This window comes from Anabrus simplex, chromosome 1 (genome assembly GCF_040414725.1).
Source record: "Anabrus simplex isolate iqAnaSimp1 chromosome 1, ASM4041472v1, whole genome shotgun sequence".
Taxonomy (NCBI): Eukaryota; Metazoa; Arthropoda; class Insecta; order Orthoptera; family Tettigoniidae; genus Anabrus; species Anabrus simplex.
The window spans coordinates 1,614,575,143-1,614,597,396 of NC_090265.1; positions in this window are offsets into that span (position 1 = coordinate 1,614,575,143).

Here is a 22,254-nt window from a genome sequence, read left to right on the forward strand (position 1 = left end):
ACATATTGATTTATATTTAAAAGGGTGGTTGTGTGAGAAGAAAGCAGCCTACCTGCCGGCGAGGACAATGCACTTGACCCCGAAAACCCTAGCGACGCGACGTTGTAAACAGTAGGTAAACAACTGATGGGGAATCCGTCACCTGGGTGACAGCAGTAAATAAAGATCAATGATGACTCATTCTGATTGATTGAGTGATTGATTGATTGATTGATTGATTGATTGATTGATTGATTGATTGATTGATTGATTGATTGATTGATTGATTGATTGATTGATTGATTGATTGATTGATTGATTGATTGGAACCTTCCCACGTTTATGTGAAATCAGAGGACCTCCCAGGTTTTAGGATTCGGACGAAAGTTTTAAGACCAGATGCCCATCCTGCTGTTTTGGGCTGGTCATAGTCTCACGAGAATTCACTGGGGTTAGAAGTCGGGACACTCGGGTGGCGAGTTGAATGATAAGACCAGTAACGTCAGTAGTACCCCTCCCGAAAGACATCAATTTATAGATATATAAAATATGTTGTAGTTTATACCGTTTTTCCTGATATTTTATTATTAACGTAAAGCATTTCTTAAGCTCCCAGTGTGGATACTTCATTGCCTGGTCAGCGTTGAGGCCTTCGGTTCAGAGGGTCTGGGGTTCGATTTTCGTTAGCTCGGCGATTTTAATTGCATTTGGTTAATTCTCCTGACTTGGGGATTGGGTGTTTGTGTATGTCCTAAGACAAATATCTTCATACATGCACGACATACCAACTACCACAGAAATACGCAATAGGTTTGGTCTCAGAAAGGGCATCCGGGGCCGTTTAAACAGGGCCAAGTTCACAATATGTGCCACACAGTTAGCGCGCACGACGTGGGGAAAGTGGAAGAGGAGGAAGAAGAATAAGAATAAGAAGAAGAATGTATTCTCTCGGTTGCTAGTAACTTCGTGTCTCGTTTTTTAAGGAGGTGAACTCCACGACCTCACTATGTACTGTATGCAAATTTCAGAAAAATTGTGTTTTTAGCATGTCTTGATTTAGATGTAGGCTATTATTGCAGGAATAGAATCAGCCGTGGCTTCGGGAAAGGTACTTTAGATAGGAAACAACAGAAATACCTTTTGGTGAAATTCGAACTCTCCGATTTGTGGATACATGAGAATCGTTCTCATTGGCGAAATGAAGCTATATCCTATGCTAGGTATGTTGAACCAGAGTGAAGGATGGCTGGAAGCTTCTAAGTACACTGACTGACAGAGCAAATGCAACACCAAGAAGGAGTGGTTCGAAAGGGATGAAAGTTGGGGAAAAAACAGAGACGGCACGGACGAATAATTGATGTTTATTTCAAACCGATATGCAGGTTACACAATGCGCACGGCATCGACTCAGTAGGATGTAGGACCACCGCGAGCGGCGATGCACGCAGAAACACGTCGAGGTACAGAGTCAATAAGAGTGCGGATGGTGTCCTGAGGGATGGTTCTCCATTCTTTGTCAACCATTTGCCACAGTTGGTCGTCCGTACGAGGCTGGGGCAGAGTTTGCAAACGGCGTCCAATGAGATCCCACACGTGTTCGATTGGTGAGAGATCCGGAGAGTACGCTGGCCACGGAAGCATCTGTACACCTCGTAGAGCCTGTTGGGAGATGCGAGCAGTGTGTGGGCGGGCATTATGCTGCTGAAACAGAGCATTGGGCAGCCCCTGAAGGTACGGGAGTGCCACCGGCCGCAGCACATGCTGCACGTAGCGGTGGGCATTTAACGTGCCTTGAATACGCACTAGAGGTGACGTGGAATTATACGCAATAGCGCCCCAAACCATGATGCCGCATTGTCTAGCGGTAGGGCGCTCCACAGTTGCTGCCGGATTTGACCTTTCTCCACGCCGACGCCACACTCGTCTGCGGTGACTATCACTGACAGAACAGAAGCGTGACTCATCGGAGAACACGACGTTCCGCCATTCCCTCATCCAAGTCGCTCTAGCCCGGCACCATGCCAGGCGTGCACGTCTATGCTGTGGAGTCAATGGTAGTCTTCTGAGCGGACGCCGGGAGTGCAGGCCTCCTTCAACCAATCGACGGGAAATTGTTCTGGTCGATATTGGAACAGCCAGGGTGTCTTGCACATGCTGAAGAATGGCTGTTGACGTGGCGTGCGGGGCTGCCACCGCTTGGCGGCGGATGCGCCGATCCTCGCGTGCTGACGTCACTCGGGCTGCGCCTGGACCCCTCGCACGTGCCACATGTCCCTGCGCCAACCATCTTCGCCACAGGCGCTGCACCGTGGACACATCTCTATGGGTATCGGCTGCGATTTGACGAAGCGACCAACCTGCCCTTCTCAGCCCGATCACCATACCCCTCGTAAAGTCGTCTGTCTGCTGGAAATGCCTCCGTTAACGGCGGCCTGGCATTCTTAGCTATACACGTGTCCTGTGGCACACGACAACACGTTCTACAATGACTGTCGGCTGAGAAATCACGGTACGAAGTGGGCCATTCGCCAACGCCGTGTCCCATTTATCGTTCGCTACGTGCGCAGCACAGAGGCGCATTTCACATCATGAGCATACCTCAGTGACGTCAGTCTACCCTGCAATTGGCATAAAGTTCTGACCACTCCTTCTTGGTGTTGCATTTGCTCTGTCAGTCAGTGTATTTCAATAAATACCGGTAACATCCGGTAGGTACCGAGATGTTAACATAATTTTAATGGGAAATATAGTGACGATGGTGATTATTGTTTTAAGGGAAAATACAACTAGGCAACTAGACTGTTTATCCTTAGCTCAAATCAGAGGAAGAAAAATTGAAACATCCCTCCTCTTGGTATTGACAAATGAAAGGAAAGAGCAGCGAAGGGCGTGAAAATGAAAGTCCCTAGGTTTTTGCAAATCTAATACAATCGGAGTCAGAAGAGAACACGAGTTGACCAATAAGTCAGATAGGAGAGCCTGGTACAAATAAGTGGAATTAATGGTAAACTGAGCCAGGAGCCCTATGGTCGCTAAGAATATGAAACTGATGTTGCTAGTGAAACCGAGAATGGAACATGTAGAGCCAACATCTTGACTTCCTTTATTCAAGATACAAACTTAAAGACCAAGTTGTAGGATGAAATTGTAAAAAACACCTAATTTATCAGTAGAAGACTGGTCAAGATGGCCGTGCGGTTAGGGGCGCACAGCTGTGAGGTTGCATCCGGAAGATAGTGGGTTCGAACCCCACTGTCGGGAGCCCTGAAGATGGTTTTCCGTGTTTTCCCATTTTAAATAATAATAATAATAATAATAATAATAATAATAATAATAATAATAATAATAATAATAATGTTATTGGTTTTACGTCCCACTAACTACTTTTGCGGTTTTCGGAGACGCTGAGGTGCCGGAATTTAGTCCCGCAGGAGTTGTTTTACGTGCCAATAAATCTACCAACACGAGGCTGACGTACTTGAGCACCTTCAAATGTCACCGGACTGAGCCAGGATCGAACCTGCCAAGTTGGAGTGGGAAGACGAGTGCCTCAACCGTCTGAGCCACTCAGGCCGGCGTTTCCCATTTTCACACCAGGCAAATGCTGGGGCTGTACTTTAATTAAGGCTACGGCCGCTTCCTTCACACTCCTAGGCCTTTCCTATTCTATCGTCGCCATAAGACCTGTCTGTGTCGGTGCGACGTAAAGCCAATTGTAAATATATTTATATATATATATATATATATATATCAGCAGAAGCCCTCAGTCCGATAAATCAACCCTCACGGATTATATTTATAAAGTCATAATGTTAAATTTACTTCGTAATTATGCATGTGTTGTATCATCGCTGTACGTCCTAAACTTAACTCACGGTATTAAATAGAGCATCAAATATTATTTTCAAAGAAATAAATGGACAAATTCAAAATACGGAGACACTTTCCGAGTTTAAGTAGGTTAGAATGTGTCTTCTTAGTTATTGGACACTCCTTTTCACCCAGCTGTAGATTTCTCGACAGAATGTAAACCCGCTTCACGTTTTGGCCTAGCAAGTTTGCGGATGAAGCGGCCCGTGACAATTTCAGCAGCTGCTAGCCCTCATACATCGGTCCTCTGAGCTGATAAACGGGCTCTTACTGCGGTAACGTCATTTGAATTGTCAGGTTTCAGAATGATCATAAGTGTCACTGAAGTTTATCACAGAATGGTCCAGCTATTAAATACTCTTTCTTAACAGTATACTCGCCCCTCTTCAGGTACTCTCAATTTGAGAGCACGTACTAGCGATCGCAGGGCCTCTAGTTACATTTGATATTGCTTCCTCTTACTAGTCCTGTATCCTCGCTTCTTTCTTTCCTATCTGTCCTTCCTGGATCAACTCTTGTTACCTTCTCTAGTATCAGGTTTGCGAGTCATAGGCAGTCCTTCATTCTCACGCCTTGCGTGGCCATTCCGTCTTTAACTGAAACCTATCCCTTTCTCCCCTGTGATTAAAATTGAGTGGGGATGATTATCTAATTGTATTTTCCTGAAAACAATAACCACCTCCACTACCCACCATTACTCACTGACGAAAAGAGGAAATATCATCTCATTTTTAAATTTAAAACGAGTTAACTCCACTGACATTACTATTTCATTCTTTGTATATAGAGTGCCTCCGTGGCTCAGGCGGCAGCGCGCCGGCCTTTCACCGCTAGGTTCCATGAGTCAAGTCCCGGCTACTGCATGTGAGACGAGATAGGTTGTTCTCTTGTTTTCCTGTAGTTTTTCACTCCAGCAACACTCTCCAGTATCATTCCATCTGTCAGTCATTAACCACTGCCCCAGAGGGGTGCGACAGGCTTCAGCAGTTGCTAGATGGGAACTTCATTCATTTCATTGCTGATCCAGTCGAATGACTGGAAACAGGCTGTGGATTTTAATTTTCAAGCTTTTATAGAACATTCAATTTAATGTACCCACGTGACTTACTTTCGCAAAGTTGCACGTAAGTTCAGTACGTGACCGGCTGAAAATCTCGTTGCTTCCCCTTAAAACAATAACCACAATCAATCAACGAATGACTGATGAAGCAGCTGTGACGCGGTGACACATTTTCACTTGAGAACGGAAACAGAAGGGAGTAGGCTACTTTATCTTTCTCAATGCTGAAACTTCGTTGGAATCGCCAGAACAACCTCAAAATAGTTTAATAAATGTCTGGAGAACTTCTGGAAAATAAACTACCTCAGATGCTTTTATATTCTCACTTGTATAAATGAAATGTATCAAGTGAATATAAAGTTACTGGTTTTATGACCCACTAATTACTTTTAAGGTTTTGGCTGCCGTCGTGGAGCTGAAAATATCCCCGTCGCGAGTTTCTTTACACCGACTAGAGGCTGGCGTATTTGAGCACCTTTAAGTTCTACCAGACTGAACTGGGATCGAATCCCTCATCTTGGTCTCCGAAAGCCTGTGCTCTACCATCTGAGCCACTCAGTTCGGCATATTGAAAGTGAGCTTTATACGACCACTGAACGGGACCTACACTCTTGAACTGAATGGGAACTGCGAGCACTTGACATTTTCCCTCAAGAACTCTATTTGCATCGTTCGAAATTCGAATCACGGCGGCCTTGGAAAGAAGCTAATGACACCTCACCGAGTTATTACACCCATCATTTAAAAAACAAAACGTGCCGTGCGGTTAGGGGCGCGCGGCTGTGAGCTTGCATCCGGGAGATAGTGGGTTCAAATCCCACTGTTGGCATCCCTGAAGATGGTTTTCCGTGGTTTCCCATTTTCACACCAGGCAAATGCTGGGGCTGTACCTAAATTAAGGCCACGGCCGCTTCCTTCCAACTCCTAGGCCTTTCCTATCTCATCGTCGTCATAAGACCTATCTGTGTCGGTGTGACGTAAAGCCCCTAGCAAAGAAAAAGAAAAACGTAGTTAAGTAATATGCTAATTTTAATATGGTATTTAAGATTACAGTAGTAGGAAGGAAATACAAAACGTTCATATGTGGTCTTACATAATATGTATTGAAGATGAGATGAGTAGATCAGGTTATGAAAGAATGGATGGGAAGAGAATAATTCGATGAAATTTAGTTAGTAAAAGAGACAAATATATCTCGAGATATCCAGGATTCACTCACTTCGCTTTGGAAGTCATAGTGAAGGACAAGAATGTTGCAAACAAATAATGCTGGTATGGATATACATGGAATGGGGTGTGTAAAATGCTGGTTCCAATCACTCGCTGCGTCGATTTCATGGATATTGGTATATCATCAACAAAACAAATACAGTCAAAAAATTCTATAATATTTCGAACACAAGATTGTGGTGGATAATCGTATGCAGTTCGTCTGAGGAAATTTAACAAAATTGTCCTTTATTGGTAACTCCGTAATCAACTCAACATATAGGGTGGGTACGAGACATACGATGGACTGTTTAGTATTTGGGGATATCTTTCGTTACCTGCCATTCCTTCCTGTTGATAATGAGCTTGTTATCTTACACAAGGACAAGGCCAGACGTGCCGCTATTATCGTGCATTTTGCATAATACATTTAAGGCACAGCTAACTTTAATTTGAGTTGTTATATTTTTGTTGGCTGACTGAGTAGCGCTGATTGTTAGACGCTGACCTGTTGTATTCAGGGTTTCGTAGACGACCGAACAATCTTAACTCATATCTTCCCAGCAACTCAAAAAATGATCGAAATCCTAAAGGAAATACAAAGAAAATAGGCCTTCAAGTATTATTTTAAAAAGGAAAGAGTACATCACTTGCAATAAATGCAATAAATGGAAATAAAATACGGAAAAATCAAACGAAATTGAAACAAAAGCCAACGAAATTAGGTGCCAAACAATGGAAATTGTAACACCATATCGACTCACTCTAAATATCAACAGCAGAAAATTAATTTGTATGTATGTCCAACCCTTGTCTCGTTTCGCAATGGTGTTGGGTAGTTTTTACGATCGGATGCTCTTTCTGACGTCAACCTCATCAGAGGAGTTAATGAGATAAAATGAAATTAATGACATGAATCACTGTATGATAGCAAGAAGGGAGAGAATGAAACCCGGTGCCAGCACTCAGCCTACTCCTGTCGAATACGGTAGCACAGAGGAGTCCTACTCAAAGCTTTACGACGGACGAATCACCATCAACAGCGTCAAATGCCTTCACTCCATATGAGAACTGCGGATAAATTTGGAATTTAATCCAGGTTTTTGGCACGCAATCTAGTGATTAGAAATTGTATATATACCGGGCGAGTTGGCCGTGCGGATAGGAGAGCACAGCTGTGAAGCTCGCATCCGGGAGATAGTGGGTTTGAACCCCATTGTCGGCAGCCCTGAAGATGGTTTTCCGTGGTTTCCCATTTTTACACCAGGCAAATGCTGGAGCTGTACCTTAATTAAGGCCACGGTCGCTTCCTTCCCATTGCTAGGTCTTTCCTGTCCCATAGTCGCCATAAGACTTATCTGTATCGGTGCGATGTAAAGCAAATAGAAAAAAAAGAAATTGTATATCACCACCTCTCCTACCCTGCCGGCCAACATTCTAATGGACCAACGGGACGCGAACCGGCTAACCACGGTGTTATACCATATAGATTTGACGCCTTAACAATCATGGCCAACAGGCGGGTTAGAAAATTAATTTCCAAAACAAAACTAAAACGTTGCAATAATAATAATAATAATAATAATAATAATAATAATAATAATAATAATAACATAAAAGCATGTTACATAAAAAGATACACAAGATGGAAAGAGCATACGCCGGGCTGAGTGGCTCAGACGGTTGAGGCGCTGGCCTTCTGACCCCAACTTGGTAGGTTCGATCCTGGCTTATTCCGGTGGTATTTGAAGGTGCTCAGATACGTCAGCCTCGTGTAGGTAGATTTACTGGCACGTAAAAGAACTCCTGCGGGACTAAATTCCGGCACGTCGGCGTCTCCGAAAACCGTAAAAGTAGTTAGTGGGACGTAAAGCAAATAACATTATTATTATTATTATTATTATTATTATTATTATTATTATTATTATTATTATTATTATTATTATTATTATTATCTTCAACAAAAAGTGTTTATCTACATCCCTCAAAATACAACACTACAACACAGTAGTCAAACCGGAATGCCTATACACGGGTGATGTCTAGTACTTAATTACAAGCTGAATAAATTAGAGGTACTGGAAAGAAGAAATATACGGAAAATACTCGATCCGCTAAGAACTACAGAACTCTGGAAATCAAGAAGTAATGATGATATATAACGGAACATAGAAAACATAACATATACAGTACAATAGGACGAGACGATTTATATTTTTTAGAGATTTATACAGAATAGATGACAACATGCCTTTGCTGGCGGGACCTAGTGTTTACAGCGCACTATGTCTTCTGGTATAGGCTAGAGCATTTTTGTTACTTTCATTGACCTGTCTCAGTCTTATCCTTGGCTTTGGCAATGTGAAAGTGACTGAGGTATGAGCGATGCTAGTAATGCCATTCCTTATGCAGCCAATCCCTACTATGAATGGTGTGATATGTTGCTCATAGGGTCGGTTGATACATGTATTTCAGTGGGATTGGCAGACTGACATACGATGGCAACTTCTGGCTCGGTGAGGAAAACCAATGGGAAACTACCTCACTTCTCATTTCCCTAGTACGCCTCTTCAGTGATGCCGAGGCCATCTATGAGTGCTGATAACAGACCTGTTGAGGATCCAACCAGCCTTAGGGCTGAGGACTGAACATACATACACGAATGACAACAGGTTAATCAAACAGATCTTCAAATATCTTTGGAACAAAAAGTTAACAACAACTTGGATTCATGAAGTCAGGAGAGATTTGGAAATAAAACAACATAAGAGAAGAAGAAGAAGCAACAGAGAGAGAGAGAGAGAGAGAATTTTAGAAAGAAAGTGACAAAAATGGAAGAATTCCAAGGTCTTGAGGGAAAGAAAACAGGCTCAAATTGTCTGAGAAGAGGAAAAGGAGGCATAGTGAGCAGATGAAGGAGTATTAAAGGAGGAAGAAGGAACAACAAATGATGAAGCATTGAAATTGTCTCGTGGCCCCTAGAAGACCCTAACGGAGAAAGGAAAGAAAAATATAAAAGCAGATCATATATGAAAACGAAACAGTGGTCACATAATAAAATCAAGAAGGTTTGGGCTATTTCAAAAGTAATCCCCAAAGTTATAGGCTACAAGCACTAGTCTCACTGTTTCACCAAGCGGTGTCTGGCTTCATGGCTAAATGGTTAGCATGCTGGTCTTTGAGGTCCCGAGTTCGATTCCTGACTGGGTCGGGGATTTTATCTTTCATTGGTTAATTATTCTGACTCGGGGGTCTGGATGTTTGTACCTTCTTCATCATTAGAATTCATCTCAGGTCGGACCCCATCCCCACAGACGTGAAGGTCGCTTGTAGGGGGTCAACTTGAAAGACCTGCACCAGGCCTCTCCGGAGGCGACACGTCATTAAAAATTACCAATCACTGAATATCTTTTTTAACGGACTACCCACCATATGTCTTGATGTATTGCCATGCAACTTCTATATCTTGAATCCGTTGAAAATGCATTGAAGGATCGGCGCTTCTATTCGGACTATGAAGTCATGGACAATGTTTGCAACTGGCTCCTCTCTCAGCGAAATGCTTTCTACAAGCAGAGTATTCATCGCTTATCGAAACTGCGTGACAAGTTTTTGTGTAACCCTGGGGATTACATTTGAAATAAACATTGTTGATTTCATTTTATGGCCCATGTTGAGTGGTCAGCGTTCTGGCTACGGCTTCGATTCTTTGTCGGATCGAAGAATTTTAATCTTAAATCGTTAATTTCCTTGGCTCGAGGATTGGGTATTTGTGCCGTCCACAAAACTCCTGCAACTCTCGTACCACACACATCAATATACAGTTTACCAGGCACGGCATATGCTGCCCTCCCTCATTGGAGGGACTGCCTTACAAGGGCGGCTCTAAGCTAGCAATAGCCACACGAAATTATTATTATTATTATTATTATTATTATTATTATTATTGCACCGTATTGTTACGTCTTAATTTAATATTTGGTAATTAATTTTTTGCTGTTGATATTTTGAGTGAATCGATATGCAGGTTCCATTTTTGGCTTCGTTGGCTTTTGTTTCAGTTCCGTTTGTTTGAATTGTTTCACCGAAGTATTAGATTGCGAGACTCGTTTGATGTTTCCGTATTTTGATTCCATTTATTGCAAGTAATGTATTTTTTTTTCAAATAATACCTGAAGACCGTCTTTTTCTGCTGTTTTCTTCAGGAGTTCGATCAGTTTTTGGACTGTTGGAAAGTCACGAATTAAAACTGCTAGGTAGGCATTCTAAGTTTCATTATATTACTGGCTGTTTCACCGGTCGTTGATGAAACTATTGCTTAGCATGTGTATAATTACATTTCTCATGTACACATACAGACGTGGACAGCGTCTCCTGATCAGCGGCTTGCCGTAACGTAGGCACTATAGTGAAAGCCCTCGCTTTAGACACCCCTATAGCCTGGGCACCCCTTTTGATTGGACATACATTGAATGCGCCGTTTAATTCCCTATATTTTAACATTTTAAAAATCCTCTGTGTATTGGACACCCCTCAACTCTGGACATTGGACAGCCATTAAATGACAGTTTGGACAGGCTCAAAACTATTTTGTTTTGCTGTTTTGTAATGGTTTAATCAAAGCAATTTTAACATTGCCATTGGAAATGCTTCCTGTCCAAGAGCATTTAAAAGCAATCCTAAGACAGAGACGCGTCGTGTAATTTGACTGATAAGTGTAACAGTGCGATCGAATTTACACGGAGTGTGACGGTCCTCGACGCAATTTGATGGATTCATGCTGCTTGGATGGATGTGTCTACTCTAAAGAAACAATTGTGAGATGTGTTAACTGAGAAATTGAGAAGTCTCCCTGAAGTCCTTCGCAGGGAACTGTGAGACGTTGGTGCTGTTAGTGATTTCGATAACATTTTGGAAATCCACGATGATATTCCTGGAACAGTTAACAGATTGTTACAAAAAATGATTTCTTCTTCTTCAGAAGAAGAAACATTTTCTCTCCCCAAGGATCCATCTACCCATAAGAAAGCTGTGCAGTGTACCGTTATGCGTTTGTGTATAACCAACCAGAAATTATTGAAATTGTATTTGGATTACGTAGGGGAATTGAGTCACGATGAGCACATACAAAAGTCGAAAAATAAAACATTCTTGTGACTGATTTCTTTTCGCTAAGCAGTAAAGGGTGAGTACCGTACAGTACAATATGCAAAATAAAACATAAGACAATATTGTAGTGTATGTTTTAAAAGTTTTGGTAGGCATGAAGATCAGTGTACTGTATATAAATTCAAAAATACACTGTGTTTATTGTATACTAGGTGATGTACCCATGCTTCGCTACGGGATTCTCAGAAAGACTGTCTTTGTGGTTTTCCTAACGACAGTTAACTTAGGCCAGTACAAAAACGTCAGTAGGAATGAAAATCCACAGCCTGTTTCCAGTCAGTTGACCGGGTCAGGAATGGAATGAATGAAGCCCCCATCTAGCGGCGAAGATAGTAATTGTGCGGGCTGCCGAAGCCTGTCGCACTCTTCTGGGGCAATAATTAACGAATAACAGATGAAATGAAATGATATTGGAGAGCGTTGCTGGAATGAAATATGACAGGGAAAACCGGAGTACCAGGAGAAAAACCTGCCCTGCCTCCGTTTTGTCCAGCACAAATCTCACATGGAGTGACCGAGACGGAACCCAGTGGTGAGAGGCCGGCGGGCTGCCGTCCGAGCCACGGAGGCTCTGATCAGTAGGAATGTAGGGATAAAAGCAATGTTATCATATAAAATACTCGCTCAAATGAAAAACCCCACATTTTCTCACTTTTAACGAACAGTACTACGATGCCGATCTAACAGTCCAAAGTTCCAGTGCTGGAATGACCAGGCCGCAGACAGCCGTGAACACTCCTCTGCCATTGTTCCGTTAAATACACACACCGCTCATTCCAATCAGTGCCTCAGGGTAGGGATTGAATAGCTCGAATGCTATGCTGAACCACTTTGTTACGTACCAGTAGTATCAGAAAATTTAAGAACCAGAGGAATGGCATGCTAAAGAAGAAAATTATCTAACTCCCCAGCTACTTCCCGCCAATATTCAGGCAGGCTGTTATACTCGGTATGACTGGGCTAATTAGCCGTATGGTTAGGGGCGCGCAGCTGTGAGTTTGCATTCGGGAGGTAGTGGGTCCGGAAACCACTGTCGACAGCCCTGAAGATGGTTTTCCGTGGTCCCCCATTTTCACACCAGGAAAATGCTGGGGCTGAACCGTAATTAACGCCAGGGCCGCTTCCTTTCCACTCCTAGCCCTTTCCTATCCCATCATCGCCATAATACGTATCTGTGTCGGTGCGACGTAAAGCAATTAAAAAAAACTCTGTATACAGCAGTAATCCCATCTATCGGACATGACTGGCAACAGAAGACACAAAGCACATCACAACAAACAGTGGTCAATGTAATGTTATTGTTGTTCAATGTTATGAGCTTTCCGTATTGTAGGCCTTCACATTTAATTTTCTTTAGACTCTGTGATATTAGGGCGTCTTACGAAATTATTTATAGCGTAGACTGTAGTTCCTTATACCCCGACTTTACATAACGATATTTATTAAATTCTGTTTACCCATTTTCTCGTATGCCTTTGCTGGCAGGACCTAGTGTTTACAGTGCACTACGTCTTCTGGTATAGGCTAGAGCAATTTTGTTACTTTCATAGATCTGTCTCTATCTTATCCTTGGCTTTGACAATATGAAAGTGACTGAGGTATGAACGATGCCAGTAGGCTAATGCCAATCTTTATGCAGCCAGTCCCTGCTCTGAATGGTGTGAAAATGTTGCTCATAGGGTCAGTTGGTGTATGCATTTCAGTGGGCTTGGCAGACTGATATGTAATAGCAACTCTGGCTCGGTGAGGAAAGCAACGGGAAACTACCTCACTCCTCATTTCCCTAGTACGCCTCTTCAGTGATGCCTAGGCCATCTATGACAGCTGATGGCAGAGCTGTTGAGGATTCCACCAGCTGAATCGCTGACGGACTGATCATACATACATTTTCTCGTGACTTGGCGCTGATGATGGTCAAAAATCCAAATTCATGAATATCTCTGTTATAGCCGGTACGGTAAAAATGTATAAGACATAAATGATCGGGAATTTAATACTATATAACTTTAGTAATGCAGTATTTGTCAATAGGACCACTAATAACTCAAATATTTGAGAATTAAATTTTAGGCCTTCCCCTAAACTACAATTCTACTCAGTGTGAATAAGATTATTTGTGGCCTAGATTGTAGTAATTTACTTCCCGACTTTGCATACCGATTTTCATTGAGATAGGACCACTAATAACAAATATTTGATAATTAAATTTTAGGCCTCCCCTAAACTACAATTTCTTTCATCTTGAATAAGTTTATTTATGGCCTAGATTGTAGCGGCTTATTTCCTGACTTTGCATACTGGTACCGATATTCATTAAGATGTTGTTGTTTGAGTCATCAGTCCATAGACTGGTTTGATGCAGCTCCCCATGCCACCCTACATTGCGCTAACCTTTTCATTTCGACGTAACTATTGCATCCTACATCTGCTCTAATCTGCTTGTCATATTCATACCTTGGTCTACCCCTACCGCTTTTACCACCTACACTTCCTTCAAAAACCAACTGAACAAGTCCTGGGTGTCTCAAGATGTGTCCTATCATTCTATCTCTTCTTCTCGTCAAATTTAGCCAAATCGATCTCCTTTCACCAATTCGATTCAGTATCTCTTCATTCGTGATTCGATCTATCCATCTCACCTTCAGCATTCTTCTGTAACACCACATTTCAAAAGCTTCTATTCTCTTTCTTTCTGAACTAGTTATCGTCCATGTTTCACTTCCATACAATGCCACGCTCCACACGAAAGTCTTCAAAAACATCTTTCTAATTCCTATATCAATGTTTGAAGTGAGCAAATTTCTTTTCTTAAGAAAGCTCTTCCTTGCTTGTGCTAGTCTGCATTTTATGTCCTCCTTACTTCTGCCTTCGTTAGTTATTTTACTACCCAAGTAACAATATTCATCTACTTCCTATAAGACTTCATTTCCTAATCTAATATTTCCTACATCACCTGCCTTCGTTCGACTGCAGTCCATTACTTTTGTTTTGGACTTATTTATTTTTATCTTGTACTCCTTACCCAAGACTTCATCCATACCATTCAGCAACTTCTCGAGATCTTATGCAGTCTCAGATAAAATAACAATATCATCGGCAGATCTCAAGGTTTTGATTTCCTCTCCTTGGACTGTGATTCCCTTTCCAAATTTCTCTTTGATTTCCTTTACTGCCTGTTCTATATAAACATTGAAAAGGAGAGGAGACAAACTGCAGCCTTGCCTCACTCCTTTCTGGATTGCTGCTTCCTTTTCAAAGCCCTCGACTCTTATCACTGCAGACTGATTTTTATACAGATTGTTGATGATTCTTCGTTCTCGGTATCTGATCCCTATTATCTTCAGAATCATAAATAGCTTGGTCCAATCAACATTATCGAATGCCTTTCTAGATCTACGAATGCCATGCACGTGGGCTTGTCCTTCTTGATTCGATCCTCTAAGATCAGACGTAAAGTCAGGATTGCTTCACGTGTTCCTACATTTCTTCTGAAGCCAAATTGATCTTCTCCCAACTCAGCTTCAACTTGTTTTTCCATTCTTCTGTAAATAATACGTGTTAAAATTTTGCAGGCATCAGATACTAAACTAATGGTGCGGTAGTTTTCACACCTGTCAGCACCGACTTTCTTGGGAATGGGTATAACAACATTCTGCCGAAAATCGGATGGGACTTCACCTGACTCATACATCTTGCACACTAAATGAAATAACCTTGCCATGCTGGTTTCTCCTACGGCAGTCAGTAATTCAGAGGGAATATCATCAATTCCAGGTGCCTTGTTCCTATTTAGGTCACACACAGCTCTGTCAAACTCTGACCTCAAAATTGGGTCTCCCATTTCATCAGCATCAACAGCCTCTTCATGTTCCAGAACCAAATTATCTACATCTTTACCTTGATACAACTGTTGGATATGTTCCTGCCATCTTTCTGCTTTGTCTTCTTTCCCTAGAAGTGGCTTTCCATCTGAGCTCTTAATGTTCGTACACCTAGATTTCTTTTCTCCAAAGGTTTCCTTGATTTTCCTGTATGCAGCATCTACCTTTCCCAGGACCATACAGCCTTCGACATCCTTGCACTTCTCCTTCAGCCATTCTTCCTTAGCTACCTTGCACTTTCTATCCACTTGATTCTTTAATCGCCTGTATTCTTTTCTGCCCTCTTCATTTCTAGCATTCTTGTATTTTCGTCGTTCATCAATCAGGTCTAGTATCTCCTGAGTTATCCACTGATTCTTAGTTGATCTTTTCTTCCTTCCTAACATTTCTTCAGCAGCCCTACTGACTTCATTTTTCATGACTCTCCACTCTTCTTCTATAGTGTTTCCTTCAGCGTTTTCATTTAGCCCTTGTGCAACATGTTCCTTGAAACAATCCCTCACATTCTTTTCGTTCAACTTGTCTAAATCCCATCTTTTTGCATTCTTTCCTTTCTTCAATTTTTTCAACTTCAGATGGCATTTCATGACCAACAAGTTGTGGTCAGAGTCCACGTCTGCTCCTGGGAAAGTTTTGCAATCCAACACCTGGTTTCTGAATCTCTACCTAATCATAATTAAGTCTATTTGATACCTTCCAGTGTCTCCAGGTCTCGTCCACGTATACAGCCTTCGTTTGTGGTGTTTGAACCAAGTATTGGCAAGGACTAAATTATGATCAGTGCAGAATTCAACCAGCCGACTTCCTCTTTCGTTCCTTTGTCCCAATCCAAATTCTCCTACTGTACCACCTTCTCTTCCTTGGCCTACTACTGCATTCCAGTCTCCCATCACAATTAGATTCTCGTCAACTTTTACATATTGTATTAAATCTTCTATCTCCTCATATATTCTTTCGATTTCTTCATCATCCGCTGAACTAGTAGGCGTATAGACCTGCACTATTGTGGTGGGCATTGGTTTGGTGTCTATCTTGACGACAATAATTCTTTCACTATGCTGGTCGTGGTAGCTTACCCGCTGCCCTATTTTCTTATTCATTATTAAACCAACTCCTGCATTTCCCCTGTTTGATTTCGTGTTGATAATTCGGTAGTTGCCTGACCAAAAATCTTGTTCTTCCTGCCAACGTACTTCACTTATACCAATTACATCTAACTTTAGCCTATCCATCTCCCTTTTCAGGTTCTCTTACCTACCACAACGATTCAAACTTCTAACATTCCACGCTCCGACTCGCAGAATGTCAGTATCCATCTTCCTGATGATCGCCCCCTCTCGTGTAGTCCCCACCCGGAGATCCGAACGGGGGACTAGTTTACCTCCGGAATATTTTACTCGGGAGGAAGCCATCATCAGTACATCATTCATACAGAGAGAGCTGCATGTCCTCGGGAAGTAGTTACGGCTGTAGTTTCCCGTTGCTTTCAGCCGTGTAGCAGTATCAACACAGCTAAACCATGTTGAGTATTATTACAAGGCCGTATCAGTCAATCATCTAGACTGCCGCCCTTGCAACTACCGAAAGGCTGCTACCTCCCTTTCGATGAACCATTCGTTAGTCTGGTCTCTCAACAGATACCCATCCGATATGGTTGCACCTGCGGCTCGGCTATCTGCATCATTGGGACACGCAAGCCTCCCCACCGTGGCAAGTTCACATGGTTCGCAGAGGAGGTCATTAAGATAGGACCACTAATAACAAATATTTGAGAATTAAATTTTAGGCTTTCCCCTAAACTACCATTTCTCTCAGCGTGAATAAGATTATTTACAGTCTAGATTGAAGCGACTTATTTCCCGAATTTGCATACCGTTTTTCATTAAGATAGGACCACTAATAACAAATATTTGAGAATTACATTTTAGGCTTCCCCTAAATTACCATTTTTCTCAGCGTGAATACAATTATTTACGGCCTAGATTGTAGCGACTTATTCCCGGACACTACATACAGATTTTCATGACATTCTCTTGAGCTGTTTTCTCGTGATGCGTGTACATACAGACAGTCAGACAGACAGACAGACAGACAGACAGACAGACAGACAGACAGACAGACAGACAGACAGATAGATAGATAGATAGACATTACGGAAAATTAAAAAGTGCATTTCCTTGCTACTATGGACACGACCGATACAGAAATACCATCATTTTTAAATTCTGAGCAATGTACAGACAAAACTCTTTATATGTATATAGGCCTATATATAGATTATTATTATTATTATTATTATTATTATTATTATTATTATTATTATTATTATTATTATTATTATTTCTTTGCGTTTAGGCCATCTGTGGACCACGGTGCTTGTGTTCTAGCTGTGTTTTTGTCTTCGTCTGCCCCTTTTAGCATACTGGATTGTGTTCTTAGTGGCCTCTTGAGCCTTCCTGTTGGCCCAGTATTCCTTCATTTTCTCGCTGATATCTTTCCTGCGCTCCTCTGACCAATTCCCGGCTCCTTTGTGGCTAGCTGATGTAAGGGATGTTAGGAAAGGTTTAGTTTTGACCATTAAACGGTATGCATTTCTGTCAGTAATGGCGGCTTGATTAATATTAAGCTCTGCAAGATCTTTGTCCACTTGTTTGGTCCAGGGGAATCCAGTAGCTTTGCCTTTGTTTATTATTATTATTATTATTATTATTATTATTATTATTATTATTATTATTATTATTATTATTATTATTATTATTATTATTATTATTATACTTTAGAAGTATTGTGGTATATCCGTATATGGTGCAGATACCAGGATTTCAAGTCTTATATGACATTTCTCAGTCTCAGGCTAGCGGCTTAACATCGTACTGACACATCCAGTTTATGGTGACAGTGGGATTAGACAGGTCTGGAACTGAGAACGGAATGCCCATAGCCCTAATTAAGATACAACCGCAACTTTATCTACTGTGAACATAGGAATTCACGGAAAACATCTTCAGGAGTATAGACTGGGGTTTGAACGCACCATCTTCCGAATGCAAGCCTACAACTATACGGGCAGTGCCACACAGCCAACTTCCTCTATTTAATTGTAGATTATAGAAAAACACAAATTTGGATATTACCCTAGCACTTGGCAGACAGCATACGAAAAGGTCATGAAGCTCGTGTCTATCTTGTGTCTGTCTCCCAAAATAAACAAAATTACAACAGCAAAACGGGAATCGTATTAGAACTAATAAGTTTTCCAGCAAACAATGAACTATGTTTTGTCATATTGAACGGATTTTCTTGTCAAGGATTTAGGTACTGAGATAACCCGGTCTTTTTTTTTTTTTTTTTTGCTATGGGCTTTACGTCGCACCGACACAGATAGGTCGTATAGCGACGATGGGATAAGAAAGGCCTAGGAGTTGGAAGGAAGCGGCCGTGGCCTTAATTAAGGTACAGCCTGGTGTGAAAATGGGAAACCACGGAAAACCATTTTCAGGGCTACCGATAGTGGGATTCGAACCTACTATCTCCCGGATGCAAGCTCACAGCCGCGCGCCTCTACACGCACGGCCAACTCGCCCGGTAACCCGGTCTTTAACTGCTGTGTTTATAGCTTGTGATGATACGCAATGGTTTGTGTAGGAGTGTCCGTGAAGATCATGATACTGTTCTAAGGCGAATTAATACGAGATATGATCACTCCTTCTTAAATCTAACCATAGGAGAAAGTAGAAGTCCTTCAAAGAATAAATACTTTTTTATAGGGGAAGTCATTCCTTTTCAGCGTAGATTCGGTTAACGTACGGTATAACTATTAAATTCTTCATACTGTCGAAACTAATTTATGAATAAATATAATTTAAAAAAATATCTGAAAAAAGGAAACTGAATAACAAATTATATCCGAATAATTAAAACAGAATTTTTAGCCCATTTCTATGATTCTATTTTAATTAAGTTGTTTATTTTTATTTTTTCCCGAACCAGGAATCGAACCCGGGACTTCGTGGACCAAAGACCAGCACGCTAACCATTTAGCCTTTGAGCGGGACTTTACAGAGGTATAGACTGGACATTATGTCTCAGGGTTGAAATGCGACACTATAATCATTGAGTTATGTCAGTAGGCTAGAAATATGCAAACTATTTAGGTTCTCATTACTCAGTGGAATAAATACGTTTGTATTTCTGTTTTCCTTTGACATTATTCTGGGATTCCAATTACCTCTACGCTGTTTGTTTAACTTATGAGGGCCGATGCCTAGATGTTAGGCCCCTTTAAACAAGAAGCATCATCACCATCATGTTCAACTTATGATCTTGTGTCTCAAAGGAAAGGTAATGAAATAAGTTTCCAGTTATTTGGGAAGTTTCGCTAAAATTAGCATCCTTAAAAATATTTCATTCTTCTTCTTCTTCTTCTTCTTCTTGTACAGTTTCCTCATAGAAGGTCGATGACTGTCATGGAGTTGTTTATCCTATTTTCCGTTCCCTATGTCAAAGTTGCCGTGTCATGGATGTCTCAGGTTTTGCGGCCAGGATAATCTTCTCTGCCCACAACGTTTCCTTTCTATGTTGCCTATGATTGGTTGTATCAGACTACCTTTGTCATTTCGGAAGATGCGACCGAAATAGGCGGTTTTCTGTGTTTAGGTAGAATAACGACTTCACATGATTTCCTACCTCCTCGTTGGTTACGTGGTCTGCCCATAGGATCTTCAATATTTTGCGATACATCCACATTTCAAAAGCTTCCAGTCACTTCATTGACGAAGCCCATCCTTCGACACCATAACACATAACACTTCAAAACTCGCCAACGAGTTCGCACACCACACATGATGTTTTAATTTCAGAAACACACTTCTGGCAATGCCAATTCTGATTTTGATCTCTAGGTTCAAATCCCATTCTATTGTTAGCCATGATCCTAGGAATTTGCAATGTGACACCCTTTCCCCCTATGGGTGGGGGCGGTAGAATAACACGCACGGTATCTCCTGCCTGTCGTAAGAAGCGACTAAAAGAGGCCCCAGGGGCTCTTAAGTTGGCGACCACGGGGCCCTTAGCCGAGTCCTGGCATTGCTTCCACTTACTTATGACATACTCCTCACTTTCATCTGTCCTATCCGACCTCACTTGGTCAACTTTGGTTCTTTTCCTACCTCAACGGTATTAGGTTTGCGAATCCTAGGGAGTCTTTCATTTTTACTCCCTTCGCGGCCCTTGTCTTTCTTTGGTCAATCCCTTCATTTTTCGAAGTGTTGGACCTCTTCCACCCCCTCCCCTCTGATTAGTATTAACAGAGGATGGTTACCCTGCTGTACTTCCTCTTAAAACAATAATCACCACCACCACCACCACCACCACCACCACCACCACCACCACCTGTGGCGTTTTTATGTCTCTAGGAATTTGGAATGTGACACCCTTTCCCCCTATGGGTGGGGGTGGTAGAATAATACGCACGGTATCTCCTGCCTGTCGTAAGAAGCGACATTCTCAGTCCGAAGATTGGTTGGCAGCAATTCTTCTCCTCCATTCCTCTCTGTTCTCTAATAGTCTCTTCATTTTTCATATGATTCTGCTCCTATATCTCCTTGAATCTGTTTCATGTATTGTAATCTGGGTCTTCCTCTGTCTCTTTTGCCTTGTACCATTCCTTCCATAACATTGATTATAAAATCGTTGTGCCTATTCAGATGTCCTATTAACTGGTCTCTTCTCTTCATTATTTTCAATATGGCTCTTTTTTCATCAACACTTCTAAGAACTTCTTCATTTGTCAGCCTTACCGTCCACGATATCTTCTGCATTCTCATACACCACATTTCAAATGCTTCTAGTCTTCTCTTATCGCATGTGCCAAGTGTCCAAGTTTCTGAGCCGTACAGTGCCACACTCCAGACATAGCTTACAAATGCCTTTTTGGCCTCTGCATTTAAGTTCCTTGATGTGAGAAGCACCCGTTTGTTGTTGAAAGCTATTTTTGCTTGCGCAATTCTGCTTTGTATGTCTGCTGAACTTTTGCCATCTGATGTGATTTTGCTTCCTAAATAGTTGAACGTATTAACTTGTTTCAGTGGTGCATCGTTAACCCTAATGTCAGTTGTGATTTGCTGGCGGGTGAAGACAATGATCTCTGTCTTCTTTGTGTTGATTTCCATGTTATACTTTTCTCGCAGGATCTCATTCATTTCTGTTAACGCTTTTTGTAGATTTTCTTCATTCTCTTCAATGATAGCTCTGTCGTCAGCAAAACTTATCATTTTAATTTCTACTCCATTGATCGTAATTCCTTCCATAGCCTATTTGCATTCCTTAATTCTCTCCTCAGTATACAAGTTGAATAGCACTGGTGATAAATTGCATTCTTGGTGTTCTGCTGTCTTTATGTATGCCTAAATTGTAGTTAACCCTTTATATTTATAATGCCTCGGTAGACTTTAAATTCGTAGCCCACTGAAATATTCGCTTTGGTGTATTAATTGGTCATGATTTTAAAATATAATGCAAATCTCCATAAACAATGCACGTTGCACGATGCGTCTCTGTAGCAAAACATCTACGATGGTGTAATGGATAACACTACTTTATCTTCGTACAAACATAACAAGTAGACCTATATTACTGTGCCGTGTAAGTACGGTAAATAAACTGTGTTAAGTAAGACAAATAATGTGCAAAAAGGACAGTTTCGACAAAGAAGCAGTTCGCTTGTCTTACTTATCCATTTGACAAGAGTTTGCTACAACCCACTTTCCCTTCCATGTTTCCTCCAACGATATATAATATGTCGACAGCCCTGAAGATGGCTTTCCATGGTTTCCCACTTTTACACCAGGTAAATGCTGGGGCTGTACCTTAATTAAGCCACGACCGCTTCCTTTCCACTCCTAGCACTTTCCTACCCTACGTCGCCATAAAACCTATCCGCGTCGGTGCGACATAAAGCAACTTGTACAAAAAATTAAAAATAAATGTGATAGAAAGGAAGGTACATTTCAAGACTTCGCTAACAGCCAATTAGGGACTTCTACCTGGAGAGACCTGGAAATTACCCTATGTTCAACTGTCTTAACA